This window comes from Mauremys reevesii, linkage group 2 (assembly GCF_016161935.1).
Source record: "Mauremys reevesii isolate NIE-2019 linkage group 2, ASM1616193v1, whole genome shotgun sequence".
Classification (NCBI taxonomy): domain Eukaryota; kingdom Metazoa; phylum Chordata; order Testudines; family Geoemydidae; genus Mauremys; species Mauremys reevesii.
The window spans coordinates 154,328,459-154,350,927 of NC_052624.1; the positions used below are offsets into that span (position 1 = coordinate 154,328,459).

General features: G+C 42.4%; 1 long non-coding RNA gene across 3 annotated transcripts in view; it reads right to left on the reverse strand.

Moving 5' to 3' along the window:
- LOC120397602 overlaps positions 1-22,469 on the reverse strand; it is a 112,868-nt gene that overhangs the window by 23,466 nt on the left and 66,933 nt on the right. Inside the window, exon 1 of one of the 3 annotated variants that reach the window (XR_005593889.1) lies at positions 14,417-14,484. The exons of the other annotated variants lie outside the window; for them this stretch is intronic. This is a non-coding gene — a long non-coding RNA (uncharacterized LOC120397602). Of the gene's footprint in view, positions 1-14,416; positions 14,485-22,469 lie in introns of those variants that run through there. 3 annotated transcript variants of the gene reach the window in all.

Below are 22,469 nucleotides of genomic sequence, written 5' to 3' on the forward strand. Positions count from 1 at the left end.
CAGAAAATGGCAACACAGTGATTGCAATTTGTCCACTTTCCCAGCACTCTCCTGCCCCTCAACCCTTTATTCCAGGTGATGAACACTTCACTCTGCTCTCTTGGAGCCGCTGTATAATCCCGTCCAGCTCCCAGCAGTTTTACAATGCCATGTTTCCTGAATAACCTTCTCTGAACATTAACTGAATAATACATTGAAACCTTAGCTGCTCTGTGCTATACTGAAAACAAAATGCTGTCAAACCGTGCAAGACTCACCCCAGCTCAGACTCTCTGCTGTGGTGCACTGAGCAGGGAATCAACATTAAGCCAAATGCTGTCTTCACTTAAACCCAGTGACTCTCCACTTCCATGCACCTCATGCAGTTATCTGCACCAGCGCAAAGCAATTTGATCATCTTTATATTACCGTAGCCCCGAGATGCTCTCACCAAACTCTGGGCCTGACCATGCTAGGAGCTGTACAAACACAGTGAGAGACTGTCTCTAACCTGAGGAGTTTATAAACTAACAGACTACACAAAGGGAAGGAGGGGAAACCGAGGACAGAGAGTGGAAGGGTCACAGCAGGTCAGTAGCAGAGCCAAGATTATAACCCAAATATTCTGACTCTCAGTCTAGTGCCTTATCAACAGCACTGTGTATTTTGTAACTGCATTTTGCACCCTCTTTTGTAGTGGTGTGAATGATAACACAGGGACCCTGATGCCTGTTAGAGTTGGAAGGGATGAGGGGAATGTGAAAAACAGAGGAAATTAATGGAGATGTCCCTGTTAGTGATGGATGAATCTAAAAAAAATTCCGAGTTTTGAAAAACTAGCGGAAGATTCGTTGCTTCTCTGTAATTCATCCGAACCCCGAGTCTGCAAAACTGGGCTAGGAGGAAGCTCCAGATAGCCTCAGTACAGAGGGAGAAATACAATGGAGGAAAGCAGTTACAGGAGGAGAGATAGTGGGCCTGCCTCTCCAATTTGTTGCACCTAGCAGCATCATTTACACTTATGCAGAATGAGTGTGCAGTGGGTATAAAAGAGCACAAGTGTAAACACTGCCACAAGGTGCAAGGGAATGGAGCATTAAGTCCTTTTTGATTAACATTTCTCCCCCGATGCAGCTCCATCCATGGCAGAGATAGCGATAGCATAGAGATCAGCTGCAGACATTCTCATCATAGCTCAGAGACATTCTAGACCCTGCGAGCTGTTAGAATGCTGGTGCCTTGTCTGTATTAGTGTTCCCACCATTGCCAACACGGTGGGAGCGGGAGCAGAATTTGGTCCAAGATTAAGTCATTTTAGCACCACTCTAAGGATGTGACCGTTCCCACCACCTCGCCCTTATGAAGGCAAGTTACACGGTCCTGACCCTGCAGCCCTTTCTTCATGGAAAGTGTTAAAGGAGTGAGCCCAGATCAATAGCAGCCTAAGTAAAAGGCAAGGTAGGAACCTGCCCAGTAAGCCAGGCCCAGATTCCAAGAGGTGCTGACCACCTGCAATTCCCATTGAGTTCATGAGAATGATTTCAGGAGGGTTGACCTCAAAGGTACAAGTGTGGTTAAAGCACAGGACTAGGAGTCAGGATTCCTAAATCTAGCCTAGTCTCTGCCACGGACTTGCTGTGTGATCTTGGCCAAGTCACTTAAGCTCTCTGTGCCTCATTTGACCCATTTGTAACATATGGATATCCAAACCGAGTAGGTCAGCTGTGCGGCTTAATTAACAAAGGACCGAGATCCCTAGATCGAAAGCACTCTACAGAAGTGGATATTATCATTCTGAGCTCCCAAATATGGCCTTGATAGTTTCATTAGATGAGTTTTCTATCCCTGACGCATATAATATTTTTAATTTATATTTTAGGGAGTCTGTTCCCTTTGGCAGAAGATTAGATGAATGTGACAAAATGTACTGCCTGCCTTTGGAACTGGTTCTCATAACATTAATCATACTGAATTCTTTGCAATTCTTAATTCCAAAAAGAATTCCACAATCACTTACACCAAAATGTGTCTCCAAGTTGACTTCTAATCACTTTTCCATGCAGTACACACCCTCCCCTCAAAGTACTGCGTAGAGAGTTTGGAAATTGCTCATAGCCAGCATGTGAATTTTGGGGGCAGGAAACAAAGAAGAACTCTATGGAATGCAATAGTTCCTAATGCACGATGCATTTCCCCCTGCCCCATTAATTCTATGAGGCTGCATTTTGTTTTGATATTATCGTGCCCAGAATTTCAGTTCACGGAGTCCACAGGTGACCTCAGAGAGAAATTAAGCAATTTCCCTAATTTATTTTATTTTTGAGCTCAGGTATTTTAATTGACTTTCCTCCCTTGTTCCCAAAAGTCCTTTCCCCCCCCCCCAATTTAAAGAAAGGTCTCAGATTAAAAAACAAAAAAATAAACAAACATATGGTAAAACTCAGCCACCTCAAAGCAGAAAACAAAACCAACAAATTTGACAGACCCAATCCAACCACTTCACCAAGTCTGTCAAACCTAACAATAAATAGTATTTGCATAATGCTTAATATTTTCAAACCACTGTACGGACATTAAGCCACACATGAGATAGAAAAGTGTTAATATCCCCAATTTATAGATAAAACCTATTAAGGAAAATTGAGGCATAGAGGTTAAGACCAGAACGAATCATTATGATCATCTAATGTCTGGCTTCCTGCAGAGAACAGCCCAGAGAATTTCCCGCAATGATTACTGCATCAAACCCAATGATTTGTGGGTCTTATCTTTTAGAAAGAGACATCTAATCTGGGGTTTTAAAGACTCCACGATGGAGAATACCACACACCAAGTTAAATGACTTGCCTGGAGGCATAGAGGGAGGTGAGTGGCCGGGCTGGGATTAGGACTAGGGCTTTTCCTGTTTGCCGCAGCCAGCCCACTGGCTCATGCATTGCGTCTGAGAGGGACAAACTTGTTTGGTAAAAATATGGAGCACTTCCACCCCTACTCTAACTTTCCACCTACTCCATGCTGTGGGCGTCCCTAAACTCACAACCGGGACAGAACGAGAGGGGAGGGATCACTTGACAATTGCCCTGTTGATTTCTGCTGAGACGCATCTGGCACTGGCCATTGTCAGAGAGAGGATATTGGGCTAGATGAACCATTAGTCTGTTCTTACGTTCCTACTTGAACCCAAAGTCTCCCTCTGAATGTCTCACTGGGGCACTTACAATGTTGCACAACATTCCATCCCCTTCTGACCTGGCCTTTTATGGGAGGAGACCTTGCAGCCTGCTACTTAGGATGACCAGGTGTCCCGATTTTATAGGGACAGTCCCGATTTTTGGGTCTTTTTCTTATATAGACTCCTATTAACCCCCCCTCACCCCCCGTGCCAATTTTTCCACACTTGCTGTCTGGTCACCCTACCTGCTACCCACCTTCCAAGCACCGTGATTTCCTCTTATGGGGCAACCAAGTGGCACACTCCCTTCTCCAGCCACTGAGGCCTTTAGGTGGATAACTGGTCACCCCACTCCCTTCCAATCCACTTATCCACCATCTGCTGGGGCAACAGATCTCCTTCTGGCCCTGCCCTGGAGAAACCAGGCCAGGTAACGTTTCTGCTTAGTCCTGCTGCTCTGCTCCTTTAAAGTGTGCTGACAGCCCCTCATCACTGGAAAGTCCTTGAAACATTCAAGACTCCTCCCCCACCCACTTTTGTTCTCACAAGAACCACTGATCATTATTATGTATTATGTGTATTATGGTAGCAGTGAAAGGTTCCAACCTACACCCAGGCCCTATTGTGCTTGGGGCTGGACAAACAGTGAGAAACGGTCCCTATCCCAAAGTTTTTACAATCTAGACGTCTCCCAGGAATGGAGGTAGAGGGTGAAAATACCTTCACTGCATTCCCACGAGAACACCAGTTCTGATGGAAACTGTAGTACAAGGAAGCAGCTCTATTCCTAGTATTGGAGGGGATATTTTAAGGGATGCATCAGTGTCTGGAAATTACAGTGACAGGCTGTTTAGAAGTGTTGACAGATTAAATTAGATTTAGATTAGACCGGAAGGCTAGAAAAATGAATAAACGGTAGGGATTAAATTAGGTGACCAGAGATTATATTAGAGTTAGATGGAAGAATCAGATTAGATTAAGACTGGATCGTTAGGTAAATGGGGGATTACAATAGAATGAAATGGATGCACTGGATGATTAGACAGATGCACAGATTGGGTTTCTGAGATGTGATGGATTTAGAGGAGACTAGATTAGAATTAGACGGCTATCTTAGATTAGTATTTATCTACAGAGTGCCTCCGACTTGTTGTACTTCCTGCTTTACATTTATTGTTCAAAGGCTTCCTGCTTCCCATACCACTCTTCTCCTACTTGATCCTGCAACAGAAACGCCAAATCTGTGGCATCATATTAAATTTCCAGAGCAACTTCCTGCAATGTCACAAATACAAGATTACAGACTCGGAATCAAAGGGAAGGAGAAGGGTGGGAGGCATGAGAGAAAACTCTGAAGGAGACACAAATATTAGAGAAAATAGCCTGGGGAAAAACAGGAAATGACTAGCCAAGCAAACTGCTCTGTGTGTCCAATATTCTCAAACTGTGGTTGTGTTTTGTTTTTTTTTCCCAAGTTTGCTCCAGTGTGAAAGCCCCAATTAAACACGAACAAAGCTCAAAACAATAATCAGCACTTGTCTTTTAAAGCTGAAATCTCATGCTGCAGTCTGCTCACTGCTGCTTATCCCTCTTGTGCCACCTGCTGACCAAATGAGGATTTCCTCGAACATTTCAATGAAGCGCCTGATCACGTATCATTTGGGGACCTCCAGAATATGAAACTATGAATGATAAAACCTTTGCCACCAGAACGACATGCACCCTCTTTTTCCCCATCTGTCTCCTCCCTTTCTCTCCCAAGAAAGTACCCCAAACAGAGCTTACTATAACCCCTAAAAGCCACTAGAGTCAGAAACCCCATGAAATCTCCTAGGGACTTCAGTATTGTCAATCTGTTGTAAATGGCAGGTGCTCAGATACTATGATGATAGGGAACAATAAAACACCCTGAGAGAGGGGGAGAGAAAGAAGAGAGAGTGTGTGCACTATATCCAATCAAATAATAATGGGCCAAACCCTAGCATCCTTTCATAGTTTTACTTTGTTCTTAGCAGGCCCACGGGAGCATGCATGAGAAAGAACTGAGTAAAACATAAGTAGGGAGATCACAATTTTGGCTTCTTGTTCTTTATGATTTTGCATACAACGCCTTGGGCCTAAGAAACATATTTCAGTTTTACTTCAATGACAGTTCAGAGTCACTCCCTTAGCTCCTGGAGAGACGCTCCGGATTTATACTGCTGTAACTGCGACCACAATCTGGTCCCTCATCAGGAGTTCTGCTTGAGTAAAGGGCTCAAGAGGGAGCCTTCGGGCTATCATTGTGTTGCACCGATTGCAGCTACAGTAAGTCAATTATTGCAATCAGCTTCTGGACTTTGAGAGGGGGGTAGAAACAGGAGGCAGGAGCACTGCGGTGGTGTCCCCAGGAGTTCCAGGAGCAAGGATGCCCTCTGGTGCTTCCGCTGGGCCGGTGGAGGTCTGCACAACTTCCAACATAAGTGCATGGCCGACAACTGAGGCAAAAAGGCCTTGAGAGTCGCACCATTGAGCACAGTCCTAGCACAGAGTTTGTTTTATGAATTTAAAAATATATGTTTTAAACTACAGTTTTGTGGGGTGGGCTGAGCATCGATGAAAGGTGTCAAGATGGACAGCTGCAGAGTCTGAAATCTTCCATTTATCTCTAGCACAGAGCACAGTAAGGCAGACTTCCTGCACACCTCCCAGACGGGACCTGAGAATAGAGGCAACATGGTCCAATGACTAAGGCACTAGTTGATGACTCTGGAGACCAAGATTCTGAGGACTCATTTCATTTCTGAAAAATTTAAAGGGAAGGCTGCATACAATTTCACCCAAATAGCTTGAATTTTGCAAATTTTTGTGGCCTCCTATTTTATCAAACTTCTGGTGTGCCTGGTAAAGAGAAAAGTAATTGAAGAAATAACATGTGCACAACTGTCATTTTTCAAAGTTAACTAATATGGTAATTTAAAAATAAGTAGCAAAAATCTCATCAGGGTTTCTGAGGAACAATGTGCTGGCAATTTTTCAAAATGATTAAGTCATTGTTTTAGTTAAAGTGGTTTTTATAACCCCTGAAGCTATTTTTGATCACTGTAGAAAAAAAGGAGAAAATCATTTTTTAGCTAATGAAAAGCATTTAAAGATACAGTTGTGCCAATTTTCATCCCACATTAATTAACCCTTAATGGAGAATGTTGGCCTTTCTACGTGATTGTTTTGGAGGTTTTTTTAACCATGCTATACAATTCTGAAATGGAAATTTTATCCATGTATAGAATTCTATAAGATATTTGTTTAAAATAAAACTTAGAAAAAGGAGAGCATTCTCTGTTGCATTTTATTGGCTTTTAGTCATTATTATAAACATTTACTAGTATTACAGTAGAACTTACAAGTGCCAATCAAGATTTGAACCCCATTATGCTCAGCGCTGTACATACCCATAGTAAGAGACAGTCCTTGCCTCACATACAATCTCAGTATGCAAGAAAGACTAAAAAGGTGAGATAAATAAAGTATTATCCACATTTTGTAGATGGGATAATAAGGCACAGAGATTTAGTGACTTACCCAAGGTCACACAGGAAGTCTGTGGCAGAGCCTCAGATCTCCTGGGTCCCAGTCCAGTGCCTTAACCAGAAGACTATCCTATTGAACCCTATTCAGCTTCTAAAGAACTCTATTTATTTCATCACTATTAAATTCCATAGACTGTCTCAGAGGAAAAATGAATGCATTGGGAGAAAATTGTTACTAACATTGGGACAGATTCATCCCTCTGATTTTACTGAACCTTCACCAAGATGAAGATATGCAGAGTCTCTGATACAGAGCTATGCTGCAACTGATACAGAGAGGGGAAAACATATTTACATGCGAGTCTTGAGCTGCCCGTCTTCCCTTACTTTCAGGGGACAAACCAAACCCCTCAAAACAAGAAGTGAAATCAACATGCTGGTTACAGGTAAAATGGTTCCGCTCTTGATTACATAAAATGAAAGAGAAAAGTAGCTAACCTTGACGAATAATGTCATGAATATAACATCTTTCCAGTAAAGATGAATCATTACCCCAGGAATACTGGAATCCAATATCTACCAATTATGAAAATGTCCACATAAGTCAATGCATTCAAGGCTCAATAAATCAGACATTTTTAGTGAGAAAATGCCCATTGTATAACTCTCTTCAGTTGTCATAAATCTCAGGTGCAGAAGCAGTAAATACCATGACAGACAAGTATTTGAAATATAACCTAATGAATTCAAACTTCCACCAACTCCACCAACAGTGAATTATTAATGCTAGAGGCCTGATTCAAAGCTCATTGAAGTCAATGGGGGAATCTTTCAATGAGTTTTGGACCAGAACCTAGACTCCCATATTTTCAGAGACCGGCGCTCATGTGGGACCATTGGGTAATGAATGCGAATGAGTGGGAGTGTCTTGTCCTAATTCCTCTGGGAAAGGTTTGACATTACACTTTAGAACACTAATGTATAGTCCAATACAAGAATAGGACTACTCCCGGTAGGGCTGAAAATGCATTGACAGAGAGCTGTGTGGCTGATCACAAGAAGTTTGCAGTGTCTGGATTTAAGGAGCCTGGTCAGTGGCTAGGAGTTGCTGGGAGTTATGAGGGCATATCAACAGCAGAACAGCTACTCCTGACTAACCACATGCTATTCACCACATTCATGAATAAAAAACACTTCACACTTTTTAATTTCAAAGTACATTATGAGTGTTAACTAATTAATCCTCACAGCTCCCAGGAGGCAGGTAAGTGTTGATAGAGATGGGGACACTAAGGCAGAGAGGTGAACTGACACACCCAAAGCTACAAGTTTAGAACTCATTTACCCCTGGATCCCAATCCTCTGCTCAAATTACTTTAAAAAAATTAAAATAAATCACACTTCCTGGATGCTGGGTTTGATACTGAGCACTACTGAAAATCTAGACCCTGGTATATAAGAATTTGGGCCATAATATGGCAGATTGTTCCCATTTAGTCAAGTCCACACAGATGCTTACAGTGAGGGGAGAAAGGAGGAAACTGTGGTCCCAGATGACATTCTATCCTCTCCCAGCCAGAGGGGTAGAGGGTAGTAGAATGTCTGCCAAGATGGGGTCAATATTCTTTCACTCAGGAATGGCTCCCTGCTCATCAAATGCATCAGCCCTTAATACAGTAAAGAAGGGAGATGTCCCAATGACATTTCTCAAGCATCCACTGAACGGTGATTTTGCAGCTTTCATTTCAAATGAGGTTTCTTTTCTTTTCAATGCTTTGCTCTGAATTTTAAACAGAAACAAGCTGCATGTTAGAAGTGTCCTGTAATAATTAGGTTCCCATGCCAGACTGCCACTATTCTCCTCCTGTAGCATTTCATGGAATTTGTGAAATAAGCAAGCAGCTCAAATCAAAAGGGACTGGGTGGAGATTTAGGCCCAGTGATTTCACAAGCCAAATGCAGGCATAAGTGGGTGAAACTCCACTGGCGTCAACTGAGCTGTGCCAATTTACACCAGCAAAGTATTTGGTCCTACACTGGAAACAGTCTGAATGAAAAACTCAAAGTCTGTACAGAGCCTAGAACAATTTAAGCCTAAATGACAGCCTGATAAAGCTGCCCAATGTCAGCAAGTGCTAATGCTGTAACTCTATTGAGAATAGGATAGTGCTGGGAAAATATTGTTGTGTTTTAAAAGGTTAATAGAAGCTGGGACACTGTAGAAAACAAGATTAATTGGGAACAAAAGATGACAGTGCTGGGCTGTGTGTGTCATGGCTGCATGGTCTAAGCACTGCAGCTTTTAAGCACTGGGCATCTGGGTTTTGTCATGTAAAGATGTTCTTCTGCACTGACAAAAAATGATGCACTGTGACCTAAGATTTAAACAGGTTAGATAGGCCCTGCAGCCAGCCTTTGTCAGCAATCTGCCATCCCTCTTCTGTAATCCCAGGGTTTGAGACAAAAAGCTTTACTAGTGCTGCCTTTCTGCTCCCGAGCTTTCGCTAATCTGAGCATAACTATGTGCATGCTGTTGTTGGTATGTCAAATTAGTCTTTATCGGTGCACTGAAAATTATCTGCATGCGCTTTACTAAGCTGACCCATGATGTGTCTCTATTAAGCAAATTCAGTATTGAAATAAAATTGTCCTTCAAATCAGAGCTGGTTGTAAAGGGAAGGATTTTTCATTTAATCCCAATTTTTCCTAAAAATGTTTATTTTTTTTAAAAAAGGGTGGTTTTTTTTCCACTTTTCTTTTTTTCCTTCTTCCCCTCCACCCACTTTATTTTTCTTTTGTCTGTTTTGTCAGAGAAAAAGGAGGGGGGGGGGAAGTAGAAGAAGGAGAGAAAAACATTAAAAATTCTCATTTTCATTTTCCAGTTACAGCCAAAAACCAGAAATGTTTGGGGAAAAATTGCAAAAATGTCCAATTATGAACAAAAGGATTTTTTCCAATGTGAACATTTTTCATTTGAAAAATTTCAACCAGCTCTTCTTCAAAAGACCTATTTATTGATTGATTGATGGAGAGCCTGACCTTGTAAGTTAGTGAGCACCCCTGACTCCCGAATTATGGGATCTGAGCTTTTCAATAGCACCATTCACATGTATCGCGATACTTTAATAGTCTTTAAATACTGACTATGTACAAATCCCACTTGCTTTACTCACACAACAGTAAGGAACAGAGCCACTGAAGCATTTAGGAGAGTAGGATAGTATGACAGGGACTCCTAGGAACCTCAATTAAGCATCAGGGCTCTCTCTACTCTGCTAGGCACTGTACTGGGGGTCGCCAACCACAGCTCGTGAGCCGCGTGTGGCCCTTTTACAGTTAAAGTGCTGCTCGCAGAGTCCCCCGCACTTCCCCCTCCCCCCGCCATTCTCCATCTACCAGACTGGGGCGGGGGGAGCTCAGGGCTTCTACCCTGCAGCAGGGTGGTGGGGCTAGGGGCTTCTGCCCCACAGGAGGCGCCTGCCAGGGCTTGTGGCTTCAGCAGGAGTGGGGCTGAAGCTACGAGCCCTGGCAGGCACGCCTGACTCTCGAACTTCAGAGGGTCAGTCAGTTTGGCCACCACTGCACCGTACAGACAAGTAATGAAGCCCCTCCCCTATAGACCTTACAGTATAGGTGAGACAAGGTGGGGGAGGGAATAGCTTTTATTGAACCAGCCTCTGTTGGTGAAAGAGACAAGCAGTCAAGCTTCACAGAGCTGTTCTACAGGTCGGGTGTCAGACAAGATGACCAACATCATTTCCTTGTGCTCCCTCCTTTGTTTCTGCATGTTGTCTCTTGCCTTATCCTGGGGGGCAGGGACCATCATTTTTGTTTGTAGCGCACCGAGCACAGTGGAGTCCCAGTCCAGGATCATACAAATAAAGACAAATAGCGACAACAGATGGACAAGTCAGGCCAATGGGGCTGGGACGATGAGGTAACAATCAAAGAGACAGCTTAGCATACAAGCAGAAACCTCAGCTCGCCACTTGCCCAACTGGGACACAACCCCTGGTGTATTCCATGGTCCAATTTTAACACCAAAAAGAGTGGGCATCTTACTACAACTAGCAAGTGACACTTTGGGCGATTGTCATCCCAGGGGTGACTTCAAGCAGAGTTGAGGAGTTCCCAGTTAGTAAATCCTCTCTGCCTGTTACATTTATCTTCTTCATTTATTTATCTGTTGACCATCCATTTCCTGACATTTTATTTGAGGCCTGATAACCTCCTCCCACGCCTTGAAAGATATGTACAGCTCCATAGTTCCAACACTGTCACTACCAGGCTGTTTGGTATCAACGCAAAATAAAACAGATCACGTGGTTGCTTTGGATCAGCTTTATTTCCCCTATAATGATTACTGAGCTTCTCCCTTTCAAAGTTGCACATTTCCTGGTCAATGTCATAGATTTGCCCAAGGGCCTGTGCTTTTTGGGTGACCAGGACAACTCCCCGATCGCCCATTGCTTGATTCTGGGTAAAGGTGAAGGCAGATTCTTTAATAATGGGGGATATGTTGTATGCAGCATTAGGGCCCAATCCTGAAACACTTGCTTAGGTTTCAAAAGCCATTCGGGTTGAGGGCATACACAACTCATCATGGGACTGAGCCTTATGGGCCACATTGGAAAACTACACATGACGGGCCAGATTTACAGTGGATTTATGTACTTATCTGACCACCAATACTGTAGTATCTGAGCACCTCTCATCATCTCTCCTCACAACACCCCTGCATTATCCCCATTGCACAGATGGGGAACGGAGGCACAAGAATGACCTTGCCCAAGGTCACACAGAAAAGGAGGAACTTGAATCCCAGTCCTGTGCTGGTGCTCTTACAACTGGACCATGTTTCCTCTCTGGTCTGACCTCCCATTTAGGCAACAAAGAAAGGGCTAACGATTCAAAAGAGCTCAGTGCCAACCGTGCCCCCAACATGTTGCACCTGGCCACTCACTTATCCTGGTGCCTGAGCAGGAGTGAACTCTTCTGAACATCTGGCCTGGATTGTGCATGCTGGCTTTGAAAAATCTGGCACTGTGTGCACACCCATCCCCACTCACTTTACATTTTATTTCCCTTTATGCTCTGATCTGTGAACCTTTTAGAAATAAACCCAGAATCCCTTTGGGAAGAACACAGCTGATTTAGTTGGCTCAGTCACATCATGCATTCCCAGGCAAGGAGAGTCATATTTCCAAAGGGAGCAGGTCCCCGCTCTGGTTGCTCATCAGCATGATGCAGTTATAGTTATAGCTGTGAGAAATTGGATACTTTTATAGAGATGTGGGTACAATATTGTCAGAGAGACACCCTGATTTAAATAGGCTCCAGGGTTCAGTAGTGGCTTTTTCCTGACTTCATCTAATCTAGTTTAGAATGAAGGTAATATCCCTGGATAATTATAATAGAATTATCTTGCTGGTCAGAAAGAGGTGAATGATTTGTGATCATTACGAATATAAACTGAGGCCAGTGGTTCTCAGGCTTCTCCTTCCCTAGACCACTAAATCATCTGTGGTTTCTTGCCATGAAATTGAATTTTCTGTGGTTACAAATAATTGTGGGACCAGGGTCAAGGCATAACAAAAGCACGGGGGTGGGGGGCGGTACTTGTGCAGAGTAGAGGGCAGTAAGTGGCAGGGATTGAAAGGGGAATCAGGGTTGGAGGATCACTGGTGGGGATTCCAGAGGCAGTATGTCCCACTAAGTTCTTGGTCGGAATGATACTTTTTCAGCACAATGCACATTTAGCCTGTGGAACTCATTGCCAAAAGGTATTTCCTTTTACCAGATTTAAATTTGCCACCTTTCAATTTCATAGATTGTCCCATTTGCTTGTATTCTGAAACATGGTGAGTAGAACTTCCCAATTGTACATAGGGCCAAGTACAGTGTCAACATTAACATATAATAGAGACAGAAGGTTGGTGAGGCAATGTATTTTATTGGACCAACTTCTGTTGATGAGAGAGACAAGGAACTGAAGAAGGGCAGCTCTGCGGAGTCTCAAAAGTTTCTCTCATTCACCAGCGGAATCTGGTCCTATAAACAGGACCCACCTTGTCTCTCTAATATCCTGGAACCAACACGGTTACAACACTGCGTACTAATATATAATGGTCCTGGAAGTATGTCAATACAAGAGAGCATGCACCATAGACTCAAAATTAGAGTTGATCAGAACATTCAGTGCAATTGAAATTGCATATTCATAGCTCCATGAACTTTAATGCCAGAGCAGCCATTAGATCATCTACCCTGACCTCCTGTATTACCTCCTCTATCACCATCGGCATGCAAGTGCCATTACAGAATTCATTTTGCAGGTGCTTTTAACAAATTCTTCCATGATTTTTCATGTCCTGAATAAGGGCATTTATTAAATAAATAAATATGCTTAATGGGCGGTAATGTATTTGACGAAGCTAGAAAAATGTCGGGCAAGGTGGCAGAGAAGTCCATAGGAGTTTTACCATGGACTCCAATAAGAACAGGTCCTAAGCATGGTCATGTGTGTCTATATCACCCCTAAACTGGCATTAAGAATAAGCAGACTAAGCAATTGCTTAGGGCCCCAAGGACCTCAAGCTCTACTCGCTTTTTATTAAGTGGTTGGGGGGCGGGGATATTCCTGTTTAGGGCCCCCAATGAATTTCTGTCACTCACCAGGCTGTAAATCCAGAAAGGGATTGTTGGGACACTGCAGGCATTCAGATGCCCCAGTGATGGGTTAGTAGCAATAAACCAGGGACAAATTTTCAAAAGTGGCCACTGGATCTAGTTGCCCCAAATTTCAGGCACCCAACTTGAGCCAGGTTGTCTGAAAGCAGCTCTGATGTAGGCAGGAACTTTCAGAGGAGCCAATCCCATTGAAATTCTTCCAGCTTTAGGCACCAAAACAAGGAGCCGATTTTCAGAAATCTTAGCGCACACAGAGCAGCTCCCATTGTGGTTCTTCTAGTCAGATTTTCAGAGGAGCTCAGTGCCCAGCAGGAATGCAATGCCATGAGCGCTTTGAAATTCTGGCGGTTTATTTAGATGCCTGGGTTGACTCCAGCTGTGAGTTCTGAGCCTTTTATTAAAATTTTGGTTAAAGGATTTTTCAATGGGTGATGAACACCCGCAGCTCCTAATGGTGACGAACACCCCCAGGAGATTGGTGGGAGTTGTGAGCTTGCAGAACCTCTTTGGAATACCAACCCCCAGGTGTGTCGGAGTTGGGCATTCAAAAATCTGTGGTGTTTTGGCTGTAGAGAACTTATTGATATTATTTCTATTGTGGGTGCAGGAAGAGGCTTCAATAGTCTGGGCCCCTTTTGGCTGAATTCACAGATACTATGGTGACAACAGAGCAGTATAAGCACTTACAGAGAACAGAGCCAGTCCCTGCCCCAAAAGGCTACCGGTCTAAAGGCAAATTACTAACTCCAGGCATAGACAGATCAGTCAAGGGCATGAGTAGATGACAGGATATTAGACGGAAACCGATGGGTAAGGTTTGCTCCACCAAGAGGAGGAATCTGATTGGATAAACAGGAGAGGGAGATCTCCTAGATCCCCTAATCCACTCTTTCCCCTCCCCCATTTTAATAACAAAATCCTGAGTGCTGGGGCACTCCATGTATTCCCCCCTCCAACTCCTCTCTGCCCAGGACCCTTTGCGACTGAAAGCCCATTGAGTCAAATCAGCGTCTCCACATTAATCTCCCGAGCAGGCGTCATTACGGGGGCGGATAAAGCTACTTACCCCCAATTCCTTCCTGCTCGTCTCAATCTCAGCCAAGCATTTTACCTTGGCGCCGGCTGCCTCCTGCCATCAACAAGCCAAGGTGTAATGTTACTGTCTGTTTGCTGTTGGCGTTTTGGTGCTGGAGTCACAAACAGGCCATTTAGACATGACAATGAATCTATCGCGGGGAGGCATCGCCTCTCGCCTGCACTCCCACTTCATTAGCCCGGGGATTGGCTGCGCCGGCGCTGAATGGGGAAGCGAGGGGCATAAACCAGCCTCAAGTGGGCAAGGGGGGAGAAGCTCTGCTTTAAAAATCTACCTTATAATAGGGAGGTAGGAGGATTCCTGAACTGCACAGAGAAGTAGCAAAAAAAAAAAATTTCGCAATGGAAGTTCAATTAGATACACACACAGAGAGAGATGTGCGTGTCTAATAGGAGATCAGGTATTTCATGCCTAGCAACATTTTAAAGAAAGAACAAGTTACCACAGTTATTAATTTTGTGACACTTTCTTAGCACTCCATTGTTTTGGATGACGTCTTAATTGTCTATTATTTCCTCTCTTAAAAGGTTACCTCCCTCCCTACCTGGCTAAGAGAGCCTTAAAATAATCCTTTAGAATAGGTATTCCCCCAATGTACTGTTTCTAATCCTCTTTCAACCCCAGCACATTGAACTTCGGGGTGATTTCGTGTGTGTGTGTTCACTAAATCACATCGCTTCTGAAAACACTTCCCCCTCCAAACTGATTCACAACGCCAACTCCGAGAAAGAAGGGGCAAATCCGGCAAAATCAATCCAACGTTTTGGCCCGTAATTTGCAGATCATAGATTAACTACGACACTGCACGCAGGTGGTATCATAATGAGTATTAGTAGTCATTGCTACAGAGTCAGGTGTAACTATTTGGCAAGAAATAGAGCAGATCTGTTCAGACCAGAAGTAGATGGGTTGTTTTTTAAACCACTGGAGACTTCCCCTCACCCTTACTGGTTCCAATCCACGGTTTTAAAGACTGTTTGGCTTTCTCTACACTCATTTGCTGTACTTGCCTGGAAAGTTGAAATGTTAACAATAATCAAGGAAGATCGGTATTCCCCAGAGTATTTGAAAATGAATACAAACATTTCTGAAGAGTCTCTAACCCTCACACGCCTTTCTAATTCAGCCGTTAAGAAAAACATAGTGATCATCCATTAACATTGGTATATTCTTTATCTTTTCTACAAGTGCATTTCACTCGAATGATTTCACATTTGCATCCTTGCCAAGCGGAAAGTGTTGTGCCAACTTTTCTGTTCACGTCTCTTATGATCACCAATCCGGTGATTTTATCCTCACAATATTGTCAATATCATTTCTGCATTCCAATCAAACAAAGTCAGTCTCATGTTAGAGAACCTGTATTTAAAAAAACAACCTTGAAAAGAGATTTTGAACTAGAGTCTCCATGCATCTGAAGAAGTGGTTTTTATTTTTTACACAGGAAAGCTTATGCACAAATAAACCTGTTAGTCTTTAAGGTGCCAGGGGACTCCTTGTTTTTGTGGATACAGACTAACAGGGCTACCCCTCTGATACTTTGAACTAGAGTTGTTGATTTTGCAACTTTTCGATTTCTTCTCTCCCCAGACGCATATAGTTACAGATCAAAATAAAATACTGAGTATTTAAAGGAAATATCCCGATAGCAAACGGTTAAACAGCCCTTAATTGACACCGAAACGTAGAAATCTCATTTCTGTTCCTGAGCCAAAATGTAATAGATCGGTGGCGAGTTATTTCCAGACTCAGGAAAAATGTACGATCTAGGAAGTATTCAGAAGGCTTTGTCTTTAGGGCGTTAACTTTTAGTTGTCAGATACCAGTTTAGAATAAGTTCTCATTCCTATCCCATTCGCGTGTCGCACGAATCCCAAAACATGGTTACATAAAAACCCCGTGGATTTTAACTCAGGCACGTTAGAACAAAAACACGAGGTGAAATAAAGTAGCAACCCTTTGCTAATACGAACGAAGCGAGAGCGCTGCTAATGCCAATGGCTAACCACCGAGTGATTTCAATCGGAGCAGAAACAAAATGTTGTCAAAACCTTATTCCTTTGATTAAACATCATTAGGGCCCGATCCCGCATTCCTTCTCCACCGAAAACTGCCTTCGATAAGAAACTTGCAGATACGGAGAATACAGGATCGGGCCCCAATAAATATTCAATAATTATTTTGCAGCTGGTGTCTGAAAAACTCATTTAAATTGAGTCACACGGTTCCTGAAATTGCTGCGTTTTCTGGTATTAATTGGACAATGTTTTAAGTCTGCCGCGCCTCTGAAAGAAGATGCAGAATAAGTCTTGGGATAGAAATCAAACTGCTTTTTTGCCCTCTGATGTGTGTCTAAAGTCTTGTCTATTTCCTCTGGGTGAAGATGGGTGTGGAGCGGTTTAACGCATCAAAATATTGAGATTTTAAAAGTGCAAAATATTATCTTATGCCGGGTCGCAAATTCAAGAACATAATGTAAGTGGAATCATGGTGGTGTCAGAGTCCAGTCGTGTGTGCAGGTGACTCAAACAAGTGGTGGTTTTTTTTCAGCCTTTTAACATTGTAATCAGTTAGCAGGGCACAGGATTTTTAATCTCTTGCAGAAAGTATATTGAACTGCCTAAGTGCCCCCTGCCGCTTAGTCTGCCCAGCAGGCAGGTGTTTCTACACTCTTTATGTATGTAGACCACAGTACTCTGTTATAGGAACCTGTGAGAGTAATTTCTTCTTCCACCCCCATCCACCACTATTTCTCCCCCCCCCCAAATTTGCAATTTGTAGTGGTAAGTAGTAAGACTTCAGTGGGCTTTTGGGTCAGGCCCCAATTGCCTAGGAGGTGAGATTGGTCTGTATGTAAAAAAAACAGGAGTACTTGTGGCACCTTAAAGACTAACAAATTTATTAAATAAATTTGTTAGTCTTTAAGGTGCCACAAGTACTCCTGTTTTTTTTTTTTTGTTTTGTTTTGTTTTTTTTTTCAGATACAGACTAACACGGCTGCTACTCTGGTCTGTATGTGTTCACATCCTACCTGGAAACACACGCCTGAATTTCTAGTTAGTCTCAGCAGGAGAGATGTGATGCACACCCCACAAAAGAATTCATATGGATTTGGAGTTGTTCTGGCTGGTTTGGGTTTTTCAGTCAGTGGGAATTGAGGATGCTCACAGGATGGAGAGGCCCCAATTTAGCAATGTAGTTAAGCAGGTGAGTAGTCCCATGCAAGCCAATGAGACATGCTTCAACACTGTGCTGTATAGAGGCCACAGTTTTGTGAATAGACTATAGCTGGATGGAAAATGGGTACATATATCAAGCATGGTTTATGGCCTTGCTTTACAATGTACATGTAAAAGCAGCAAAGAATCCTGTGGCACCTTATAGATTTGCATCCGAAGAAGTGGGTATTCACCCACGAAAGCTCATGCTGCAAAATGTCAGTCAGTCTATAAGGTGCCACAGGATTCTTTCCTGCTTTTACAGATCCAGACTAACACGGCTACCCCTCTGATAATGTACATGTAAATACCCGTTCTGTAGTGCAGTGGTTCTCAACCAGGGGTACACGTACCCCTGGGGGTACTCAGAGATCTTCCATGGGGTACATCAACTCATCTAGATATTTGCTTAGTTTTACCACAGGCTACATAAAAAGCCCTAGCAAAGTTGGTACAAACTAAAAATTCATACAATGTCTTGTTTATACTGTTCTATATACCATACAATGAAATGAAAGTACAATATTTATATTCGAATGGATTTCTTTTATAATTAGATGGTACAAATGAGAAAGGAAGCAATTTTTCAGTAACTGTGCTGTAGCACTTGTGTTTTTATGTCTGATTTTGTAAGAAAGTAGTTTTAAAGTGAGATGACGCTTGGGGAGTACGCAAGACAAATCACACTCCTGAAAGGGGACAGTAACCTGGAAAGGTTGAGATCCAGTGCTGTAGAGTACAGAAATAGGGAATAAGATCCAGTGTGCTCCAGCATTTTCAAGTGAGTTACAATATTCTCTGAAAACATACAATTTAAGTGAGCTACATAAACAGGGTAAACAATATTTTTCCCCAAGAGAGAAAAAAAATCTTGGGATCTGGTAAGTGACTGAATTAAAGGATTAAAATTGACTTGTCTTTCACATGCAAAAATGCTGAGGAAGAATTCATGAACTCCCCTTGTCTCTGCTATGATTTCCAACACACACACAGGAAGTGTCCAACATGTTTGATGAGACCTTAAGATCGACATCCTACTCCTATTGGTTGCAGTGGGAGCAAGATCAGGCCCAAAATGTATGAAAATGATTATAATATACAGATACAATATGTATGCACTTAATTCATGACAATGGGAAGAGAAACTAGAAAATTGGCAGGTTGGGCACTAACTAATACAATATGTTCTTTTGATCTTGGGTATCATCTTCTGGAAAAGAACTAACCCAGAGGGATTATTATTGCTGTTTGGATTTCATGTCCCCTGATGTACATGTATGAAGTCTATGATAGAGAAATCACATGTATTAGGAGGGTGGGTAAAACTTTGGATTCCCCTAATTAGAGAGAGAGGAACCTGGTAGACAAGAGGCTTGGGTCCTATTCCCACCTTTGCTTATGAATCACAGTATTTTCTTGTGCAAGTCACTCAATTATATTGACTTCATTAGGCTTTGGATCAGGCTCTTAATCTTCCCTAGACCTACTCTCTTAATCTAATGAAGTAGATATGACATTTATTTAACTCACAGTGTGTTGGAAGAAGTACCGTTGTGATGCACTTTGAGATCTTCTGATCAAAGCCATTGAATCAATTTCAAATAATGTTATTCTATTTACACATATCCTTCAGTCACCATTGTTATATGTATCCCGAAAAATAATGCCATAATATAATGCTGATCCATGCCAGGTATGTCCCATAACGATGTGGGCATAAATATATTTTAATATATACACTACTAGAAAATATATTTGCTGCCACAAAGAAATTAATGTATTAAAAAACAGCCACAAGCACCTATCTGTGGATTCATGAGCTCTTTCTCTCCTTTTTCCATTGTATTTATTTTCTCTCCTGTTTCAGGCCCTCATTTCCTTGCCTGTATTTGGGTGGTTTATTTATTTAGCCTTCTCTAATAGTCCAATTTGGCTATTTTTGTGGTGTGGAGAGATATCCGCCCAACCAAGGCCAAAACTAGCTCTGTTCTGTCAGTGCTATCAGCAGACACCAGCCTTCTGAAGCTAGCCTGGAATTTTAATTGAAATGGATGTTCAGCTTCAGTATAGCAATGGCAAAGTACAACAAAGATAAGAAGTCTGGTATCAAACTTTAAGATGAGAGTTTATCTGAATATTACCTCACAGCTCAGCAGTTAACTTAATTTGATCTATAACTTCTTGTTGTAAAAAGCCTACAGAATCTGAATAAGGCAGCTTACATTGCAAATATCAACTGGGTACCTTAATCTTCCTACCTACATTTAAGAACAGGCTGAAATAATTTACGTAATTTCACCTGGGCAGGCAAGACTCCCAGCTACGAAAAGAACATGCCATTTTATTATTTGCTGACATAGATTTGTGAAAAAACAGGAGGAAAATTGGGCTGGAGAGGAGGGGTCAGAGATAAGGGTTTAATAGCTGCCTGAATGACGTTAGCACTTGAATCTCTGGACCTATGATGAAGTCCCCAGGAGTTTTGCCTGAGTGAATTGAGCAGCACAGAGCTCTACTTGCTTGCCTTACTCACTGGAGTAGTGCCGTGGACTTCAGTGGCATTGCTGGTAGGAGAAAGGAGGGCAGGTCTGGGCTCTGGGAGCCAGATTTTCAAATGCTCAGAGAAGTGGCCACATTTTCCGCAGAGCTCAGCTCTCATTTAGACACTTAATCAAGAGCCAGTTTTAGAAAAAACGTCTCAGCACCCTCCAGCTCCCATTGCAATACCTTTGGCCAGATTTTCAAATCAGCTCAGCACCCAAGGTGCTTTTGAAAATCTGATCCTGTGCCTCAGTGTTTATGAAGGACCAATCCTGCAGCCCTTACCCAACTGAGTAATGTGTCCTCATGCAATTGAAGTGAATGAGATGACTTGTGTGAAAGTTATTCATGTCATAGTTACGTTATATGATTGTCAGACAGAGAGAAAGTATGTGTGTGTACCTGCCTGAATATAGACACCTTTAGCACTTACATAACAATTCTTCTTCATAGAATTTTGCATAGTTAATCTTTGCAAACCCTAGAAGACAGCTAATAAGAAACAATAGGTCTGATTCCTTCTCACCCCACTTTTTCACTATATGAGTCCTTTGGTTTCATTAGAGTTACTCCTGATTTACACTACCATAATGCAGTGCAGAATCTGGCCCAAGAACTTTAAGCTTATTCTTGTCATCCTGGCTGGAAGAAGGAGATTTTCCATGCACTTTTCATGGACGGTGCTCAAATACCATGGTGATGGACAACCTTAAAATAAATCTAGAGAGACAAATATTCTATTTCTATTAATTATTCCTGTAAGGATAAGGGATTTTTTTATAGTTTTTTTTTTAAGGCAACAAGAGAAACCAGTAGAAAGATGCTCTCCATTCTAACAGCGTAGCAGAAAATGTCAGATGCAGGCAATACCATAAAGAGCCTAGATAGCTGATATTAAAAAAAATATGTACACAAATTGACCATAACAGTGGGGGGAAATGTGGTGGGCAAGAGAATATCAGCAAATTAACACTCGTTAGAAGAATGTTGGCAGGAAATGTATCACTTGGAATTTTGCAGCAGAGTAACACCACTGTCCAAGATCCCAACGGTCATTTATAAAAGAGGGCAGGAATCAGTATGCCCATTTTACAGATGGGGACACTGAGGAACACAGGCAGTTGGGAGTGGAAACCTGACTCTCTGCTCAGTCTACTCTGCCATAGTTGTGCTCGTGGCACATCCATGATCTAGAGAACATCCCAGGGCTCCTGATAGTAATTAAACCACAGTTTGCACAGAGTACAGGAGTTAGGATACTGCATTCTCAGCAGGGAGTTCGAGCCTTGATGGAAGATGTTTTTCTCCCTCCAGCCAAACCTCTTCCCAGGCCAGAGGCACAGAGCTTTCTCCAAGAGCTAGGGTGGTCTCCACACCCCAGTCCTGCACCTTATCAGCCCTTATCTCCCAAATCCACTCGCTAATGTGATCTTAATGGAGGCTAAAATCGATTAGATTTATTTTATTGCAGCTTAAGCAAATCTTTTCTATTTCTTCCCCTGTTTTGGAAATACAAGTAGGGCGGGGATACTTTGGCTCCTTTGCTCTTTAGTCCAAACTTGTCAGTGCTCAAGAGCTGTTTGATAAGCAAAACAAACACCCAGGGAAGCTGAAACATACAAGCGAGTCAGGAAAGCTAACAAAACCCCAGGGAGGAGGGGACGGAAGTTGGAACCCTGTCTCCCTAATCGTGCTGCTAAATGATTGAAGGGAATGCTGTCCAGAAAGGGTTTAGACTATTGCCTTTGAAAACTCAGAATTGGGCCAGATTCTGCAACCTAAAGGAAGGGCCCCAAACGCTCATTAACGTTAATGACAGTTTAGTCTGCGCAAGGAATACAAGGTTGGGCCACTAGTTAGCAAACGTCCTCTATTATAATAATTAAAAATAGAAAATCTCAGAGATTTTGTTCATATCTACCCACATATGTCATCTACCTCTGTAATATATTATATGATCTACTTCTGTATTATATGATCTACCTATAGATCTTAGGTTTATTACTCTCTCCTTCTTTTGGTCGTCTACATGTTACCTGTGTTTTCTGAACAAGGAATAACTTAAAAGGTAATTTAAGCAACGTGTACTGTTCCGAGTGTAAATTTAATAGTTAACTTATAATTCATATTGGAAGATTTTTTTAAAGGAAAAATTAAAATTTCAATTCTGACATTTTTGCCCCAGGCTCAAAAAGTGTCTCCCCCGCAGACCTCTGTTCAATGACCGCAGATTCAGATCAAACTGGGTCAAATATAGAAATGAA